A 21,974-nucleotide genomic window follows, 5' to 3' on the forward strand; every position below is an offset into this window, starting at 1 on the left:
ATATGTGTTCACCTTCATATGTTTTCATCCTTGTTCATCCAGTGTGATTTAGACTTCAACGTATTTTTCCAGAAGTTGGATACGTGAATAAGGCTTCCACTCAAAGCAGAAAGGTAAGAGGAGCTTACAGACATACGCCTGCATTGTAACCAACAATATTCTATTCAGTTAGGGCTGTGTTCGCGGTTGATCAACATCTGACCCTTCAGTTATTTGGAGGGTAGTTATCGCGTCATAGATTATCTAAATGTATTTTCAAGATATGCTTTCACTTCTACTCTTTTTTTTTCCGTAGCTCCTTTCAGAGTAGTAAGTCATTTGTTACTGTTAGCTAATATTCATGTGTTTATTTAATTTCAAAGCCCCCAATTCTGTCAATTTCTATACCACTAACGATCATACATTTGGAGATCATTTCGAGTAGCACTAGGGCTCGCATTCCGAACGCTGTTAATAGTCATATTCTAGCGACATCTGCCAACTTGTAACGCATTCTGTATGAGTAGAATATTCTTCTTTTCTTGGTATCCAGTATTTCAAAATTGGTCGTTGATTACACACTGCAGACCTTGAAATTCTTCACCATGTGGTCGTTTGAAAACGCAAACCAGTGAAGCCATACAGGCGGTCCATTCACTTACACGTATATTTTATTGTCGTTGTCGTTCAAAAATATTATTTTAGTGATGCATCTTTTTTTAAAACTTATTCTACTATTTTTGAGGAAGTTACATTTACACTGTTGGGCCTTTGAACGTTCAGAAAGTCATCTTCTTCTTCTTCTTCTTCTTCTTCTTCTTCTTCTTCTTCTTCTTTTCTTCTTATTCTTTCTTTTCTTCTTATTCTTCTCCTTCTCCTTCTCTTCTTCTCCTTATCTTCTTCTTCTTCTCTTCTTCTTCTTCTTCTCCTTCTTCTTTTCTTCTTCTTCTTCTTCTTCTTCTTCTCTTCTTCTTCCCTCCTCCTTCTTCTGCTTCTTTTCTTCTTCCATCATCTTCTCCTTTTCTTCTCTTCATCCTTCTTCTTTTTCTTCCTCTCCCGATCCTCCTCATTATTTGTCCCCCTCTCCTCCTGCTCCTCCTCCACATCTCCTTTTTCTCCTTCTCCTCTTCTTCTTCTTCTTCTTCTTCTTCTTCTTCTCTTCTTCTTGTTTTCTTCTTCTATCTCCTCTTTTTCATCTCTTCCTCCTCCTTCTTTTTCTTCCTCCCCTGATCCTCCTCCTTATTTGTCCTCCTCCTACTTCTTTGTCCTCCACTTCCTCCTCCTCCTCCTTCTTCTTTCCTAACTTCATTCTCACTTTCTCCTTGTAGCATAATCACCAGTTTTATATCTTTCTATCATATATTATAATTCGAGCCAAGAAAACACTTCAGCATAATCATTCAGCTTGGTCGCAATAGCAGGTAGTATACCTAAAATTAAATCCCACTCAGCAGTAAAACGTAAAAAAAAAATTAAAAAAAAAAAAAACAGGAAGCAAAAAGACATCGAATAACGCAACCTTAAACGTTTGTTGATAATGAACACGATGGCATAAATGGGAACGATTTGAGCATCGACCTCTTCAATCAGATCTGATTTGGAGCTAAAGAGCATCAATATTTTTATATGATTTGGTATATTATATATTAAACGCTAAATCTATAAGAATTGTAAAATCATTCTGTTCTTTGTAAATTGGGTCATTAGCTATCTAATTATAAGTAAATTGTTTTGAATATATAAATCGATACAGTTGTGCACACGGGATATTTCTTGATACGTAAATTGATATAAATATAGCAGTTGAAGCTTTATTTCCCTCGTGTCTTGTCATTTTAAGAAGATAGAAATATGTTTTATATGCTGTTTTCTTTGATACAATCTTCCTGAAATAAAATTGTGAATTACACAAGGATATGGCAAGTGTCATTCCATACCTGATCAATCAGAACTAGCATGAGGGCAAACAACAACATCATCGCCAAAGGCAACAACAATAAAGCTTATCATTTGTATTATATCTTACCTGAACATCATTTATGTGAGTATTGTTGCAGATAAGGATTCTATCGTTATGAGCAGTAACAACGTTTCTTATTTCTTTATTGCTCACAAGGGGCTAAACATAGAGGGGAGAAAAAAGAACAGACAAAGGGATTAAATCGATTACATCGACTCCTGTTCGTAACTGCTACTTAATTTATCGACCCCGAAAGGGTGAAGGACAGACGAAATATTTATTTCTTTACTACCCACAAGGGGCTAAACACAGAGAGGACGAACAAGGACAGACAAAGGGATTAAGTTGATTACATCGACCCCAGTGCGTAACTGGCACTTAATTTATCGACCCCGAAAGGATGAAAGGCAAAGTTGACCTCGGCGGAATTTGAACTCAGAACGTAGCGGCAGACGAAATACCTTTTTTTTTTACTACCCACAAGGGCCTAAACATAGAGGGACAAACTAGGACAGACAAAGGGATTAAGTCGATTACATCGACCCCAGTGCGTAATTGGTACTTAATTTATCGACCCCGAAAGGATGAAAGGCAAAGATGACCTCGGCGGAATTTGAACTCAGAACGTAGCGGCAGATGAAATACCTATTTCTTTACTACCCACAAGGGGCTAAACATAGAGGGGACAAACTAGAACAGACAAACGGATTAAGTCGATTACATCGACCCCAGCGTGTAACTGGTACTTAATTTATCGTCCGAAAGGATGACAGGCAAAGTTGACCTCGGTGGAATTTGAACTTAAAGCGTAACGGCAGGCGAAATACCAGTAAGCATTTCGACAGGCGTGCTAACGTTTCTACCAGCTCACCGCAATAGCATCAGAAACAACGTTTATGATGCTATAGTTGTTGCACTATTGTAATATTTATGCTTTTATCAAGATAAAACAAAATATAATTTTGGTAGTAGCTATATTTTTTATATTTCCTTTTTATCATTCATTGCATTGCAGCTATGCTGGGGCAGGTCTAGGTTACAGGGACATGAACACACCAACAACGGTTGTCAACGCTCAGCATGGAGACAAGTACACAAACAACGAGACTTATATAGATAAATATACCACAGGTTTCTTTCAGCTTCCGTCATCCATATCTACTCAAAAGGAGATGGTCTGACGAAGGCCATAGAAGAAGACATTTATCCCAAGTGTAACGCAATAGCAGGCCATAGTGAAAGCCACTTAACCAAAGTGTTTGCCCCCAACCATGTGGTTGGAGGCAAACTTACTGCACAGCCACGCCTGTCTGAAGTTTCTTCACGTTCAAACTATTACTGTAGGAGCATTTACTGATTTTCAATGTGCTTCTAATGTGACACATGACCTTTGAAAGTCACTGGTACTTCTTGATCAAAAGCATATTGAAAAGAATTAAATGACATGAAGTTCTTGCATCTACTGAGACTGATCTTCTTACTTCTTTCACAGTAATTAAGCTCCTACATACGGAGAAACATATTATTATATTAGTGATACGAGAAAAAAATACTTCGAATTTTAAACTTTGCGATCGCGTCAATATCCTTTTAACATCTTCCATCTAAACATTTTGCATATGAAAGAAGTTTCGCAGGATATAGCTTTCTTGTATTACTTGCAGCTTCCTTATTTAAAAAAAATAAACGATGTACTATTTCCCATATTATAACTAATATAATATTATAATATTATACAGAATATCATTTATTACATCTCTTAATTTTTACTTGCTTCACTTATTGGACTACGGTCATGCTGGTGTGCGACCTTGAAAGATTCAATCCAGCAAATCGCCCACAGTAATTATTTTTATGTCTACTATTTATTCTATCAATCTCAAATATGGTACCTTGTCTTATTAACTTTGGAGATAATAATGTTGAAGGTGACTCCAGCATGGTCAAAACTCGGAACATATATCGCTGGAATAAACCTTGTATATAGTGCAAAACATGAATCGATGAAATCAGATCTCTAATATTTCTTCGGAATGTGATGGTCGGGCAACACATCTTATTGATGTTATTCTTATTGCATCTACTGCTTTTCACTAATATTTTCCTCCACTAATTTCTTTACTCCTCTCTTCATCCTGTTATCTAGTCCTTTAATGCACCGCCATCCTAATGCCATTACTTACAAACCCACAACAGGGTACATTAGTAAAATTGTTTTACAGTTTTCCGAGATTACAAGGAGTTTTATATTCATGCGTACGCCACCTGACCTTATATCATATATATATTTTTACTTCCGTACACAATACTGTTTCTATTTTACCGCAAATATGACATAAATTTCAAAATGCAACTTCACAGTTCATGAGCTTGATTGCGATTCGCAGCACAATATTTTACTGTTGGAACCGGCACCTGGCGTACCAAATTTGCCAGGTTTTTGAAAATCCACCCGATATTTGTAACATTACTCGTTCAATGAAATCCGCATATTTCTAAATATTAGTTAGGATTTCCTTTAAATGATGTAGTGCAACAAATCGTAAATCTAGTGCTATCTTTGCGTGCAGTCTTGTCCTAGCCCTAATGCACACCATAATCCTAAACCTTAAACTTAACCTTAACCCTAACCGTCAGCCCTAAACCTTACTCTATAGCCTAATTTCAATCCTAACACTAATCTTAATTCTAATCCCCTTCTTAATCCTCATCCTAATAGCGCAAAAAATGGTGGATGAAATCTTATCTTTATTATTTCTTGGAATGTAATTAATCGGGCAAGGGTTGCTTCGGAAAACATAGCTTTTCATCGTAAGTTTAACCCAGATTAGATCATTTCACAGCGTATACCACGAATACTACAATAGAACACATGGTAAATAAGAACCGAAAATCCTCTCCCTCTTTTCTGAGGCACATTTCAATTACTTTTCTCGTCTCACGTTCTTCGATGCAAACAATTATTCTGGTCACGTACTTGCATCACGCTTCTCTTTTCTCTGCTATGTGACTCATATTTAAATTTTATTAAGAACGTCCTCGTAAATTTCAATCGGTTTAGCATGTATTCAGATAAACACATTTCCAGCCAATTCAGCTTAGATTACAACAATTATAATAGAAGCAGCATCAGCAACAACTGCAACAGTATCTAGTAGTAGTAGTAGTAGTAGTAGTAGTAGTAGTAGTAGTAGTAGTAGTAGTAGTAGTAGTAGTAGTAGTAGCAGCAGCAGCAGTTGCAGCAGTAGTAGTAGTAGTAGTAGTAGTAGTAGTAGTAGTAGTAGTAGTAGTAGTAGTAGTTATAAAATTACTTGGAGAGAAATAGGACACTTCTACATCTACACTACATGAATAAAATACTTCTCTCAAGCACTGGACATATACTTAGAGGCAACCGTCGATACTATACTACAAAGAAACCATAACGATGTGTGCTCTCAGGTTCCATGCATCTGCGTTTAGAGGTGTGTCAAAATGCAAAAACAATAAGCAAAGCTTTATGGAAATAATAAGCTTTTCATATAGCGCAGGAAGAATTTGAGATCGGCATCAGCTCAGGGATTTACTGTAACAGCAAGTTATAAGGCACAATAGCTCTTGGAAATGAAAAATGTTTTAACTCTTCTGTGTGTTCAGCCGTTTTACAATAGTATTATTTTATGTATACAAATAGAGAAAATAAATAACATCAATCAAATACTCTGTACAGTGTTTTTTAATCAACGTTCAAAGCAGTCATATAGCAATGTAATATTTGATCTCAATGTTATAGCATCATTAGTTAGACTGTATTGTTAATTACATTTTCCTGTAACGCTGTTTGCTTTAAAGGTATCGGTTTTTTTCTCTCTGTATCTGGATTTAATTAACGACTAAATGAAAACAAATTTTAGTTTAATTACAAAATATAATGCAAATTATGTGCTCGACTATCTCATAGACTAATTTATATTACTTGTGTTTTATGAGGACGGTGACAGATATACCTAACTAATGTTTCGTGGCATTACTCAATTATTTAAAAAATATATATTTATAAAACATATACGCATATTCGTACAGAGAAGAATATAGCTATTTGTACGAGTCTATGTTTGTGAATGGACACGTTAACTGAACGGGTCCAATGCCAAGCTGCCACTAAGAGTATTATAGCAGCATATAGACATACATATTTGTGTGTGTGTGTGTGTGTGTGTGTGTGTGTGTGTGTGTGTACACAATTAGCTCTCCGTCGGTTACGACAACGATGGTTGTTGTGGATCTGATCAACAGAACAGCCTACTCGTGAAATTAAGATGTCAGTTGCTGAGCAATCTACAGAAAAGCGGGAGTTAACATAGTTCTCAGGGAGATTCAGTGTGACATGGTGGTGTAGAGGTACTCATTTTCACACGCTGCGTGAACTGGAGCAATGTGAAATAAAGCGTTTTGCTCAAGTACACAACACGCCTCCGGGAATCAAACCCACGACCGTAAGGCGAATACCCTAGCCACTAATGCACGCCCCTTTGCTATGTGTGTGTTTATATATATATATATATAGCCCAGGGCTGTAGTAGGAGAGACTTGCCCAACGTTACATACAGGCCTGCCGAACCCGAAGTGACGTAGTTGCAAATAGTTTATTAGTATATGCTTATGAGGTGCACCATTTAAATATATGTATATATGTATGTATGTATGTATTATGTGAGTATGTATGTATGTATGCATGTATGTATGTATGAATTTATTTACATAGGGAGACTGGAGACGGACAAACGGAAGCTGAGCCAGGGATAGCAATCAATGGCATTTTGCGCAGATTCTCCTCGAGTTCTGAAAGATAGAGGGAACGATTGTTATATTGTCAAACTCTAATTGTAAATTGCTAAAAAGACTGCAGGTACAGTGTCTATTAAAACTGTCAACCCATGATTGCATCTCTCAACAATGGATACAGTCCATCTGACGAACATCTTCAGACTTTGAGGCTAATTTCGTCCATAATTGCTAATCCTTACAAACAGACTAGTAGATGAATATCTATACTTTTTTTCTTTTTTAAATCATTTGACATTTGTTTATGTGTCCAGTAAGTCTTTTTTCTTCTTTTTTAGATTTTACCAGTTATGAGTCTTCCTAAATGTAAAAATGTTGTTCACATAACACGATTTCAGATAAAATTTCTATAGGCGCAGGAGTGGCTGTGTGGTAAGTAGCTTGCTAACCAACCACATGGTTCCGGGTTCAGTCCCACTGCGTGGTATCTTGGGCAAGTGTCTTCTGCTATGGCCCCGGACCGACCAATGCCTTGTGAGTGGATTTGGTAGAAGGAAACTGAAAGAAGCCTGTCGTATATATGTATATATATATATATATATATATATATATATATATATATGTGTGTGTGTGTGTGTGTGTGTGTGTGTGTGTTTGTCCCCCTAGCTTTGCTTGACAACCGATGCTGGTGTGTTTACGTCCCCGTCACTGAGCGGTTCGGCAAAAGAGACCGATAGAATAAGTCCCGGGGTCGATTTTGCTCGACTAAAGGCGGTGCTCCAGCATGGCCGCTGTCAAATGACTGAAACAAGTAAAAGAGTAAAAGAGTAGATATTGAAGCTATTCGAGCGTATCATATAATATAGTCAAATTCTCAAGGAAGAAGACGAACATACAACTCCATATCTACACAGTTCCATATCTACAAAAGAAAATTCTTCCGAATGAGACTTGGTATATATATATATATATCTTGGTATATATCTAACCCTATGACCTAATACTTATGTTACAACACTACATTTTACTTTCTGATAAAGGAACAAGGTCTGAAATTATGGGGGAAAAAAGAGCCAATTATATCAACCCCAGCATTCAACTGATACTTCACTGATAGGGCCCCGAAAGAATGTAAGGCGAAAACAACCGCGGCAGCACTTGACCTGAGAAGGAAAAGGACGGGAATAAATGGCGTTAATCATTTTTTTCCGTTGCGGTAATGATACTGCCAGCTTGTCGCCTTACTTTGATCAATACTGATACAAATTGATATATTTTATTGGCTTGAAGCTGTGTATAAGTAGTATTCTAGCATTTGTATTGATTAAACACTTATGTGATGGTGAACGAAGTTATTGATGTACATGTCGGCAACAGCGAAATATACATTTAAATCTATTAGAGCTGAGTTCTCACAATATCGCTCCTCTGACTAATTAAGGGAAGTCACTATATTATATACGGGGGAGAGAACCGGAACTTCTAAGTTATGAAATGCATTAGGCATTAATAATATAGAGACGAGTAGGCTGTGTAGATAACTTATAGAAATATGTCATCAGATATCTGAAAATAAGAGGAATTTATCTTGTGCCATAGACACATGTATATTTTCTAGATTCATTCTGCAATCTAGCTGAAACTACGTTGAGATTGTGTGTGAAATGGAATGGTGTGTAATGCCAAATGAACGTGATTCACATTATTGGTAGCAACTAAGCATCGATAGCATTGATGGCTCCAAAATATAGTCATTGTACCTGGAAGAAATTGCAGTCGAATATCTTTTACGTCACACATTTGTTAACGCGGAGCTTCGTACGCTCTCATATCAAATAAGCGAGATGATCGCCGTTGTAATACCTTTGATCAAAGATCGGTTCGATCAGGGCTGATCGGATGATAAACAACGATAAAACAATAGAATAATAGATGCTTTGTTGCAGTTAGTACCCTACCCTTTAATCAATATGAAAATAATGCTTCCAACAGAGAGAGTTCACACAGAATATGATTTATGTTGCATAGCTTTTCGGTATAAAACTATTAAACATATTTTTATCTACCTGCTAATTATGACGAATATCAACAGATCAAAGTAAGGAGCCTTGTACGAGTTCGCTCCGATAACTACTTACAGATTATATAGATTATACCGTACTTTCTCAAAAATAAGATCACGTTAAATAATGTAATCGTTGGAAAAAATATAATGGTTATAGTTAAAACGCCTTTCGTAATATATCAGGATCGGGTGCGTCCTTGGGATAACAAGGACACAACTTATTTTGTGACGTTTGATATCATCTCCATCTACTAAAGAGTGGTAAAATAATGCATATATTTGCAACTGACCAGAGGCAAATAGTGCAAAATAGAATTTCATTTTATTCGTCAGAATACATTAAATGTCAGTGAACGTAGACCAATGTATAAACAGCTCCAACTATGAGAAATCGCTTTAATTAAATTCTTCCACTTCCTTTGTAACGATTTCCACAGGCGATTCAATAAAATTCTGAAGCTATGTCTATTTGCAACTTTTACTTCAATACACATGTGATTTTCGGAACACTCTAGGCATTTCAGTTATTTGTCTGCCGTTCGATTTAATGTAAATGACTGTATTGAAACGGTAATTAGTCAACCAAGTTAACATTAGCTGTTTGTAACATGCAAAGTATCTTATGGCTAATAATTGTATTGTTTCATTTAACATATACATTCATCTATACACAACTATCATGTTGTCTATCGGCTTGGCTTCTGAGATAAACGCAAAACCTTGTGGTCATTTCAGTACAAGGTATTTAAACTAGATCTTTCTTCTCTCCTGAGTAATATCACTATGAGTCAATAAGTAAGTTTCAGTGTAGTTATTCAGTTTGCTGTTAATAGCTATTAAATTTCCTCGGATGATAAATTAGCATCTTTGAAAAGAAAAGACACCTTGAATGTTGTAATTCAAGATAAATAGGATGGGTTAGCCACGGCCATTTACAATTTGTTTTCTTATACTTCGGCGCAATTACACTTCCTTTCAGGTTAAACAACAACTGTGAATATGAAGAAATATGTGAAAACTCTTCCACTCAAAACAGTACAAAATCTAAAAAAAGGATTTCCCTTTCAAACGAAATACATATTCGGTACTGGAAGCATCCATTTTAACTAACTTTTTACCTTGCATTTATTTTAGTCTTTGGACTGCACCCATGCTTAAGCAACACCTTGAAATATTTAGCTCTATATATATATATATATATATATATATATATATATATTATATATATATATATATATATAGTTGGCATCCTTTTTGTCTCGGGAGACAATGGAGTTGCGCATAAAATAATCTAGTCCAGCTTTTACATTTCATGTCCTAATACATTTCCTGCTGTGGCTGTATAGTCCTATCCTGGACAAACACTCCCTCTGGCAGGTGCCGCAAATGTAGCGAAGACTTTTCCTGGCTGGTTGTAACGTCATAGTTTCTTGTTGACGTATTTTCTTGTTTTTCCATTGTGTCCCTTTCTGTTGAAGAGCGTAGGCCCGAAACGTAAAATATTTTTTCTATTTCTGAGCGTTATACTAATACATCTGTTTGTTTTGTACACCACGTGACTTCGTCTTTTGTTTTTTCGTTAACTCACCCTATATATAAATATATATATAATATATATATATATATATATATATTATATATATATATATATAATATATATATATATGTATGTATGTATGTATGTATGTATAGATACATACATCCACACAAACATGCATATGTATATACACACATATATATATATATACATAAATATATATACACACACACTCACACACACAATGGACCTCTGTCAGTTATCATCTAAATCTGCTCTCAAGATATTGGTCGACCTGCATCTATAGTAGAAGACACTTGCGTAAGGTGCCACGCAGTGGGACGAATCCTGGACCTATGCGCTTGGGGAGCAAACTTATTTCTACTCAGCTATGCCTGTGTTCATGTGTGAAACATAAATGGTTTTATTAGAGTAGGTTCATTCTTCATCCCGACATTTGATTCAGCTATCATTTTAATTCTTAAATTCGCTAACAAGCATGAAGTATATAATGAAATTCTTTCCTAATCAATATTTCCAATGTTGTGCTTTCAGAAATCCTATTTAATGATATACATATCAATTGAAGACTGAATAGCTAATATGTACACCATCGCCAAGAATACTGGCAATCTAAAAGATCTCCTATTTCGTTGCTAAGTCACATAGTGTACTTCAGCTATATCGTCCTTAGATCATTAACAAGTTGTTTTGTTTATAACTCTCTTTCTGCTTCCATACTTCCAATCTTTTAACCTATAAATGTTTCAAATAATTATTTCAGTATGTATTTGTATTATTCAAGAGAGATTGCTTAAATACTGCAATACCAAATTATAAAATATACAGACAATAGCTTTACTAAATTTTGCCAATTTGAGCAAAACTGTTGAACGACATTTTTACGAAACAAAAAAAAAAATGCGAAGCAATGCTAAAATATAAATGATTCGTCATCATGAATGTTTAGTATTTAGGAGTTATTCATTTCTATTTTGTTTAGCTTCTCATATATCTTAATTCAATTATATATTTTCCCGTGGAAGTTATTAGGGGAAGTAAAAAGAAAACAAATTCGTGTTTGAAAAACCTAAATTAGTTTTCATTTTAAATATTATAAAAATCGATATTCTGATTATTTTAGAAGATTTACGTACTTATTTGAACCACTTGTGTGTGAAAGATATTTTCTTTATTTCTAGAAATTACTGATTAATTATTTTGGTTCGATTGAATTATTTTTTCCTATCATTAATATTGCATGCAATGCAAGAGAAGTATCTAAATATATTTATATATTTATATATTAATTTATTTATTTGTGTTCATATTTTGTCGGAAGAAATATGATATCTAATTAGACGACAGCGTGTAAACATTTCGTAAATGCTAAGTGCCATCTCGGAAACTAACGGTCTCTCGTCACCATCTTGTTGAAATAGAAACATATGCGACGTCCTGAAATATAATTGGATAAATTAAGAATAACGAAAAAGAAAGAAGACTAAAAACATTAAAACAATACAAAACATTCCAACACTAAATAGTAAAATACGAAAAAAGAAAGACACAATTCTAAAACAACTAACAGTTAGTGATATAATGATTGCTTTCTTGAACATTGTTAAATAGAATATTTATAACGATTTTACACGAAAACGCTCAAATTACATTATACGTGAAAGTCGCTGCAATTTGCTATCCTATTATAGGAGATTTAAAATACTATCTTGCAGAAAATTACGAATTATGATCATTAGAAAATCAAACATATCAAAATATGATCTATTTTGTGTTTTCGTGATTCTAGTAAATATTCAATTTTCGCGTAAATATGATTTTATAAATGTTTTTTAGACATTAGGCCAGTGCAAAAGGTTTTATTGTTCGTATATGTTGCGACGTTATCATGGATTGATATATTTCCCTTCACTGAAAGAGAAAATACAGCTCAAATATTGCTATGAGAGTGAAGTAGTAGAATAAAAGTGAGCAACACGAGGAACGATTTTTATATATGTGTTAATCGGGAGGGAAAGTCGATGGCAAAGCTTCATACATGGCATAGATATAAAGATGGTGGAGTAAGGTATCTAAAACCGGCAGACCTGGTTTCAACGCTCAAAACAAAACAAAAATTCTTAATGAAGCAACACATGGTGGTGCTAAACCGAGGGACGGGTCAACTTTACAACTCAAGTTGATGCGCTTCTATTTGAAGTCTGAGCGTTAAAAGCCGAACAAAATTCGAGGTATTTTCAAATCTCTCCATGACTTCACCGACATACTGCTGTGTATACATATACATGCATGCATATATATATATATATATATATTATATATATATATATAATATATATATATATATAGGCGCAGGAGTGGCTGTGTTGTAAGTAGCATGGTTCTGGGTTCAATCCCACTGCGTGGCATCTTGGGCAAGTGTCTTCTGTTATAGCCCCGGGCCGACCAATGCCTTGTGAGTGGATTTGGTAGACGGAAACTGAAAGAAGCCTGTCGTATATATGTCTCTCTATATATATGTATGTGTGTGTGTGTGTTTGTGTGTCTGTGTTTTTCCCCTAGCATTGCTTGACAATCGATGCTGGTGTGTGTTTACGTCCCCGTCACCTAGCGGTTCGGCAAAAGTGACCGATAGAATAAGTACTGGGCTTACAAAGAATAAGTCCCGGGGTCGATTTGCTCGACTAAAGTCGGTGCTCCAGCATGACCGCAATCAAATGACTGAAACAAGTAAAAAAGAGTAAAAAAAAAAGTATATATATATAGAGAGAGAGAGCTTTATCAGAGTGAATAGAAATCCATAAATGAAAAGAAATGATAAAAGTAAAACAAAAACCCTTTTTCTTTTCGAGGCTCCTTTCTCTTCTTTTCTTTTACGTATTTTTCTTCACTGAGATGAAGCTCCATGTACCAGATCGGATGTGTAACAAAATATGATGAATATTATTTTCCGAAATTTTCAATGGCAACACCGTGGAGTATTGGAAGCAGAAACGGCTGTAATTATATAAACCAGTGGTTCCCATAATTGTTCATGCCGCCGCTCTCTTAGCACCCAGGACACATTCCTAGTGCACCGCACCCACTCACCACCACAAATATAGACCACTTTCTGCAGCCAATTCAAAACAACTGTATTTCACAATTAAGATTTAACCTAATTAACCTGTTATTTCGGTGAGGTTTAACATCCGTTGATCCCTTTTGGCCACGTCATTATCATCCAACTTTATTTCTACGCTGCCCTGGATCTCTCCACCGTGTCCAGGATGAAGTACAACCCAATGCAAGTCATCACACAAATTGCAGACTCTTCTTGAGAGGTTCCCGTCATCTATGCCCTTGTGGCATACCAAATATAATACTACTACTACTACTACTAGTAATTCTAGGATTATCAGGACTGTTATTGCTGTTGTTATGTAAATACCAATTTGCAAATTCTCTATGGCGTTCTAGTGCGCTTACATTAGATTATAAATCTGCGTGTATATTTTCAAATCTGATTTCAACAGAAGATTGCAAAAGTAAGCATATGATATATTTTGATGCAAATGTGTGAATATAAATTATTGGAAAATACGCATAAAAAACATTAATGGAATATAGTCTTTCGAGATATTAATTCATATCTACTTTTGTCTTTGAAATTACTTCTCACCAAATACGCATACAGTAGTGGTGATTCTCTAAATATGTGTATGCATATATGCATGTATGTATAAACACATACACACACATATACATACACAAATGTATGTATATACACATGCATATATATATGTATATATATATATAAATACATACATTTATACATATATATATGCATATATATATACATATATGTATATATACATACATGTATATATATATATATATATATATATATATATATACATATATACATACATATATATATATATATATGTATATACACATATGTATATATATATATGTTTGCGTGTGTATGTGTGTGTGTATGTGTGTGTGTGTGTGTGTGAAATATATTTAGATAAATGCTTTTGCATATAATTAATATTTCCCTTATCGCATACACAAGCCAGTGTATATGAGTGTAAATTTATGAATAAAGATAGGTGGAGGGAGGTAGGCAGCTGCAGAGGGTGAGAATGAGGGAAAGAGAGAGAGGAATTCTCACCTAGAACCTTGTGACTCTATTGACTTACAAACCTACAACACGTCTTGGGTGCAATATCCACGTAGTATAAAAAAGCAACATGCAATTTAATGGTCTGAACTTTTAAGCACTTCGCTATAAATTCATATTAGCTACATTAATAAGAAGAAATGGAGTAGCGTAACACTTGGAATATGATGCATAGTTTTATGATAAATTTAGTAAAAATTAGAAAAGTGGCGAATGGCTTTAGGGTAAGATCGTAAGTTCATGAGTTTGTTCCAGTCCATTCAGCTGTTGAAAGTGAGTGGTGGAAGCACTCCGTCGGTTACGACGACGAGGGTTCCTGCTCGTGAAAATAACGTGTAAGTGGCTGAGCACTCCACAGACACGTGTACCCTTAACGTAGTTCTCGGGGATATTCAGCGTGACACAGAGAGTGACAAGGCCGCCCTTTTGAAATACATGTACAACAGAAACAGGAAGTAAGAGTGAGAGAAAGTTGTGGTGAAAGAGTACAGCAGGGATCACCATCATCCACTGCCGGAGCCTCGTGGAGCTTTAGGTGTTTTCGCTCAATAAACACTCACAACGCCCGGTCTGGGAATCGAAACCGTGATCCTATGACCGCGAGTCTGCTGCCCTAACCACTGGGCCATTGCGCCTCTTGAAAGTGAGTAGTAACTGTAAGTCAACAGATCAGCGTTGTCATATTCTGTTTCACGCTGAATCCCCCCGAGCAGTACGTTAAGGGTACGCGTATATGTTGGAATGCTCAGCCACTTGAATCTCAATTCCACGAGTAGGGTGTTCGGCTGTTCTATTGATCTTATCAACTGGAATTTTCGACGTCGTAAGTAAATGGTGAGAAGGACTCTTTGATTATTCCCGCTTGCTTTTTCTGTGGAATATATTAGTTCGTAGATATTTATGAGGTTATTATTCTCAACTATGATCCACTTACATCGTTGTGCTTCTTCAGAATTCTACACAATACAATATTTCTGCACCAATAAGATCTTCTCATAGCAGTAGTTTATTAACTGGGAGAAGATGAAAATTGTAAGAACCTAACAGAATGAGGGAAAATGGGACATAACTATAGGGATTCATATTCTTTTACTTGTTTCAGTCATTTCATTACTGCCATGCTGGAGCACCGCCTTTAGTCAAGCAAATCGAACCCAGGACTTATTCTTTCTAAGCCTAGTACTTATTCTATTGGTCTCTTAGCCGAACTGCTAAGTTACGGGGACGTGAACACAACAGCGTTGGTTATCAAGCGATGTCCGCATGAGATTGAACATGTATACAGTTCTACCAATTACATTTGGAGTTATGTTTCAAAAGTCTTTCTTTCGGCCCGCCCAAATACCCTTAATACCTTAAATTTAAATTAAATAACTATGTTCTCTAACCGGCAAAATTCACTGCAGGGAAGTATTTTCTGCACAATTATTTCTATTCCTTTCTAATATACTACCGTTGCGTATAGGTTGTGCCCCAGCATGGCCACAGCTCATGAGCTGAAACTAGAATCAATCAATCATATGTGTGTGTGTGTGTGTGCATTGTGCATTATACGCAACGGAAGCAATATTAGAAAGAATAGACATCTGCATCATTCTTAATTCAAATATAACACGGAAATCAATTTAAATGTGTTGTTGGCCCACGACTTATTTTGTTTAGAAGCAGAAAAATATATTATTAGCAGACGAAAAACGTCGCCGTAAGACACTGAAAATGCTAGATACGCTTCTCTACCCTTTGAGACTTCGACTGTAGCAAATACTTATTGACAATCGCAGGACAAGTCGAAATTTTATCTGTCACTAAAATGCATTAACTGCTGACAAATACCACAATTAATTTGTATTTCGTGCTATGGCAGCATTAAGTATCCTACACAGACGTCGGTTCTAATCTAATACTGCTTCAGTAGCATATAATGGATCATTATTCAGCTGGGTGCTAATTGCAACACCAATTATTATTCAAACGGTGTTTTACTATACCAATGTCGGTGGATTTTGTCTTAGCATACGAATTCCGGCGAATATGTTATACTTATGTAATTCAAAGGTGTAGAAGTCCGCAGTTGGCTCTCTCACCGCCGATGCTGGACAATTTCGTGTGTTACTCATATAACTGTGATCGTAAGCACAGTAATTCAATTAAATATATTGTCTTCGGAAAATGTGGAGGATTATTTGCCTTTCGTGTGATATTTGCATTAGTTATTTTACAAGGATATCTATACTCACACAACACACAAAAACACACATGAACACACCGGCACAACCACATACAGACACATGTATGCAAAAGGTATAGATAGAAAGATAGACAAAGAGAGAGAAAAATAAATACATACGTAAAAAGATTAATGCATACATAAATACATACATATGTGTGTGTATATGGACAGATGTATAAATGCACTTATTTCTACGTATTCACATATCTATGTATCTGTCTGTCTATATATCTATCTTTCTATCTATATCTATCTATCTATCTACCTCTTTCTTTCTCTCTCTCTCTCTCTCTCTCTCTCTCTCTATATATATATATATATATATATATATATATATATAAAACATTATTGGTGAATTGAAGAAATGGAAATCACTGCTGTGATTTTTGCTACTAAGGTATCGGTTAAACTTTTGATTAATCTACTACAAGATTATTCATCTTTCTATTTCACATAATATATATATATATATATATATATATATAGGTGTGCATGTGTGAGTTTGTGTGTTTGTATGTATACATGCATGTATGTATGCAAGTATGTATGTATGTACATATGCATGTATGTACAGGCATCCTAAAGGTATACACACAAATTTATAATTCTTACATATATGAATGTGTGTGTGTATATATATATATATATATATCCACACAGCTTCGCATGCGTTTATACAGCTAACTACACAAACACATCGAAGTAGTAAGTACATGTGTATTAGTACTTTTAATATGGATATTACTATTTGTGAGGTGCGTGCGTGTGACTGTGTATGTGTGTGATGTGTGTTCGTGCGTATTGGACATATATCGATTTCACAATCAACAGCATCTATAATTCTTACTGCAAATTGTTGATTCAGTTCGTTGTAATTCTGATTATGAGAATATTTGATAATTATCGAATTCTAAATCACCAAAGAAAATGATATTATCTGAAGTTAGATATATATATCTTACACATGCATGAGTTGCAAAAATATGTGGAAACAATTATAAATACACACAGATACATACATATATATAGATACACACAAACACAAACACACATATACACTCACATACACACAATATATAATGTGTACGTAATGTATTTATGTATATACTGCCCTCATTTGAAATACAATGTATATATATATGTGTGTGTGTAAATATATATACATATATTATATATATATATATTATATATATAATATATATATATATATATATATATATATATATATATATATATATATATATATATATATATATATGGATGTATGTATGCATATGTAATTGTGGTATTTCTGAGCTCGTGTGTGAGAGAGTTTATTGGTGTCTTGTAGTATTATAAGATAATTCGATTATTTCAAGCTTGTTTCTCGAGTATAGAAAATATGTAGTACGTAAGTAATACAAAACTGTATATATGTGTGTGTGTTTGTGATTGTATGTTACTGTTTTGATCAATGGTGTTGTAAAAATTAGGTCATTATTTCCTTATTCTAGCTTTTTGCTCATGTTGTGTTTATGGGTTTTGAGGACGATACCCCAGGGCAGCATATTAATAAGAACATGAACGTGGTATAATTCGAATCGATTTTTTTGGTCATTTTTAGACGTGACAAAACATAGTTTATCACACAGTGAGAAGGCGTGTAAGCAATAATGAAGATCACTTTTGTACACCAGAGTCGAAAAAGTAAAACTCCAAAACAATTTCATAAATGCATGATGTAATGTGGCATTTTGAGAAGACTTATCCAGACAAATGACAGGGCAATTGATATAGCCTGTTTTCAAAGGATGTAATTCTTGTACATTCTTATGCAACTCGTGTTTGAAGGCTTTGCTACAGTCAGACATATACTCGGACACTTCAATTATAGTATGACTTTACTTCATAATGTAGAACGAATAAAGAAGACATCTCATTTAACTTATTCTCTAACCTTAAAACCCTAAAACCTTAACCCTAACGCTAAAACCCTAACCCTCACCCTAAAGCACTAACTCTATCCCTAAAACCTTAAAGCTAAAACCAGTAAAAACGCATGAACGATGTCATAAATAACAGTGACAAAAGAAAAATACACCACCGATAGTTGTTGTTGACAAACAAAGGCAGTAATTTTATTCAGCTGAATACACGTCGTTGATTGGCTGAAATTACCGAAATACTACAACTTTTAATGTGAAAAAGATGTTTTATCTGACACATTCTACCAGTGTCCAAAGTTTTAAAGTGCTTAGTTACAAAAAATTATACATTAAATCTATCGGTCAAAAGGTAAATATCCGGAATAACTTTATGTACACGAGATGTTCAAGGAAAGAGCCTGAACAAGGAGAAACCTTTCGTGCATGGGATTTCAACATCAAAGACAGGATGAGAATCATCAGAATGACAAATTACTCGAACTATTCATCATAAGAGAAGTAAGTTTAGCTATAGATGAGTGTGGGAGCATTTAAATATTAGAGATACGGAAGCAAAGACCCAACTATGAGAGAAGGGTTGATGCTCAGCTGTCAAAAGAGGAATGACTGTGTTGGAAACTTGCTTTCAATGGAATCACTAAGACAAATAACGCTAGCAGAGTATCCAGCTCCAACGTGAGATGACTATTACATACATGGGCGAAAAAGAGCCGTGTAAAGACGAAAACTAGATTCGAAAGTGAAATTGTGTGTGTTTGTGTGTGCATATATGTGTGTATGTGTGCGCGTGCATATGTGTGTATGTCTGTGTGCGTGCATGTGTGTGTGACTATGTATTCATATGCATATGATATATGTTAGGCTCATGTTACTTAAAATACTGCTATATTAGCAGATACTATCTTATGTTACATAGAAGCGAATTTGTCTATCTGTACTATAGCATGTGTATGCTCAAATAAAAATATTCCATTTTATTTTATATATGCATTACTTTTTGGCATGTATATACACACATAAACACACAGACACACACATATATATACATACACACACACACATATATATGTGTGTACCTATAGTCACTTAATAGAATATAGATAAATTGCTAGATATATATATAGATAGATAGATAGATAGATAACTAGATAGATATAGATATAAATATAAAGTTATGTATGTATATATGTGTGTCTGTAAGAATATATATGTGTGTACATACATACATACATGCATACATACATACAAATATACATACATACATACATACATACATACATACTTACATAGACTGGTGTTTGTGTTTCTCAAGTTTCTTGCGAATGCGATTCAGTGTTCCACAGACAGTTACTAATACAATATTACTGTTGCTTTTGAAGTAGTGCAACTTGTCACTACTAAATGATATGCTGTTTCGAAGGTTGAGCTTTCAGGAAACTTGATCTATGCTCATTTCACTTGTTTTGATTTACTGTATCGAACAGATATTTAAAAAGACTGTATAGGAAGACAGAAAGAGAAGACGTAGAATGAATACAAAACGACGAATTCGAATGCACAAACTGTATGAAAAATCGATGAAAGCTAAAGCTATCTAGACGTTTGTTCGTAATTCGATAGGTGTAAGAAAATCGAAAATCTATTTGACTATCGCGCTATAAACATGTCGAGAAAAGAAATTGTCTTGAATACTGAATGTTGTTTCAAATTGTAAAGGATTTATAGTTTCATTATGCGGCTCAACATCAATGAAATATACACGTCTACGTCTACTTATATTTGAACACACTCTCATATATACATATATATATATACACCCACATAGACACACATGCATATATAAATATATATATATATATATATATATATATATATCTTTATTTGTGCGTATTGAACGTATGTGTACGTAAGTGTTTCTGCATACATATATGTATACATTTATAGGTTTTAGGTATACGTACGGAAATATGTATATATGCAAACATATCTTTATATCCCTATCTATCTGTCTGTCCACCTGTCTATCAATATATGAAATATACAACATTGTGAGGGATCGATGCAAGATGGGTCGAAACAATTGTAGAGATTTCAAAAAATTCTCATATCTTCCATCTTCCTTCTCTCATAAACCTAATATATATACATGCATGTGTGTGAATGTGTGTGTGTGTGTGTGTATACATGTATATATATATATACATATATATATATACATGTATATATATATATATATATATATATATATATATATATATGCACATATATCTGTGTGTGTGAGTATGCATGTATGTATTCTCGACATATAAATGTGGTGTACAAGTTTTTGCTTATGTGTACGGTTCCCCATTCTTAGAGGTAATGTGAGAGATCTGAGGACTCCAATTTCATCCACTGCTGTTGCCTTCTGATAATCAAACTATTTTCTTTAATAAAATGGTATTTCTCTTCTTTAATTTTTTATTCTTACATCATTATTCAATGTTGAGATTATCTCCTTAAGTATTTATATTACTTATTACAGCAGTACCCGACCAATTGTCCGGCAGGCTTGGGATCGAAGATGGCCCAGGTTTCTAAATTTTCCGCTCTTCAGATGACATTTTGTATGTGAATGTTGTTTGGCTGCTAGAGATGGATTAAGACAAGTGATGTGTAGACCTATCGGGCGAAATGCTTAGCGGTATTTCGTCTGTCGTTACGTTCTGAGTTCAAATTCTGCCAAGGTCAACTTTGCCTTTCATCCTTTCGGGGTCGATAAATAAAGTACCAGTTTCGAGGTGGAGGCGATATAATCGATTCAATCCCTTCGTTTGGCCTTGTTTGTCCCCTCTATGTTTAGCCCCTTCTGGGTAGTAAAGAAATATATATATATACTGATTCATCTTCTATGTACTACTTATTTATATAAATACACACACGCACAAATTTATACGCGCACATACACTCAGACTCGCACACACATACATTCAAACATACGCACACATATACACACACGCATACCTACGTTACTCTTGCACAAAAGATTGTCAGTAATTTCGATTCTTTTGGTATTCTAGGCCTTATAGGCTCGTTCCCTCTCTTTCTCCCTCTGCCTGTTTCTCTCTCTCTCTCTCTTTACTCTCATCTCCCTCTCTCCCTCTCTCTCTCCCTCTCATTCTCTTTCTTGTGATAGGAGAAAACTCGGCGTCGTATAATTGTGTCTTTGTGGCAAATAGATAAATGACTTCACGGATAGTTTGATTTGGTGGATGGAAATAAGTGGTCAGTGGGCAGATGAAAGAAAGGGGTGAAGGGAGAGGAGATGTAGAAGAACAATGAGAAT

At 34.8% G+C, this 21,974-nt stretch overlaps 1 long non-coding RNA gene across 1 annotated transcript in view; it reads right to left on the reverse strand.

Moving 5' to 3' along the window:
- LOC118767220 overlaps nt 1-13,499 on the reverse strand; it is an 18,202-nt gene extending 4,703 nt beyond the window's left edge. Inside the window, exon 1 of the long non-coding RNA XR_005003126.1 lies at nt 13,409-13,499. This is a non-coding gene — a long non-coding RNA (uncharacterized LOC118767220). The remainder of the gene's footprint in view (nt 1-13,408) is intronic.
- Nucleotides 13,500-21,974: the final 8,475 nt, after the last annotated feature.

The sequence above is a fragment of the Octopus sinensis genome, linkage group LG19 (assembly GCF_006345805.1).
Source record: "Octopus sinensis linkage group LG19, ASM634580v1, whole genome shotgun sequence".
NCBI lineage: Eukaryota > Metazoa > Mollusca > Cephalopoda > Octopoda > Octopodidae > Octopus > Octopus sinensis.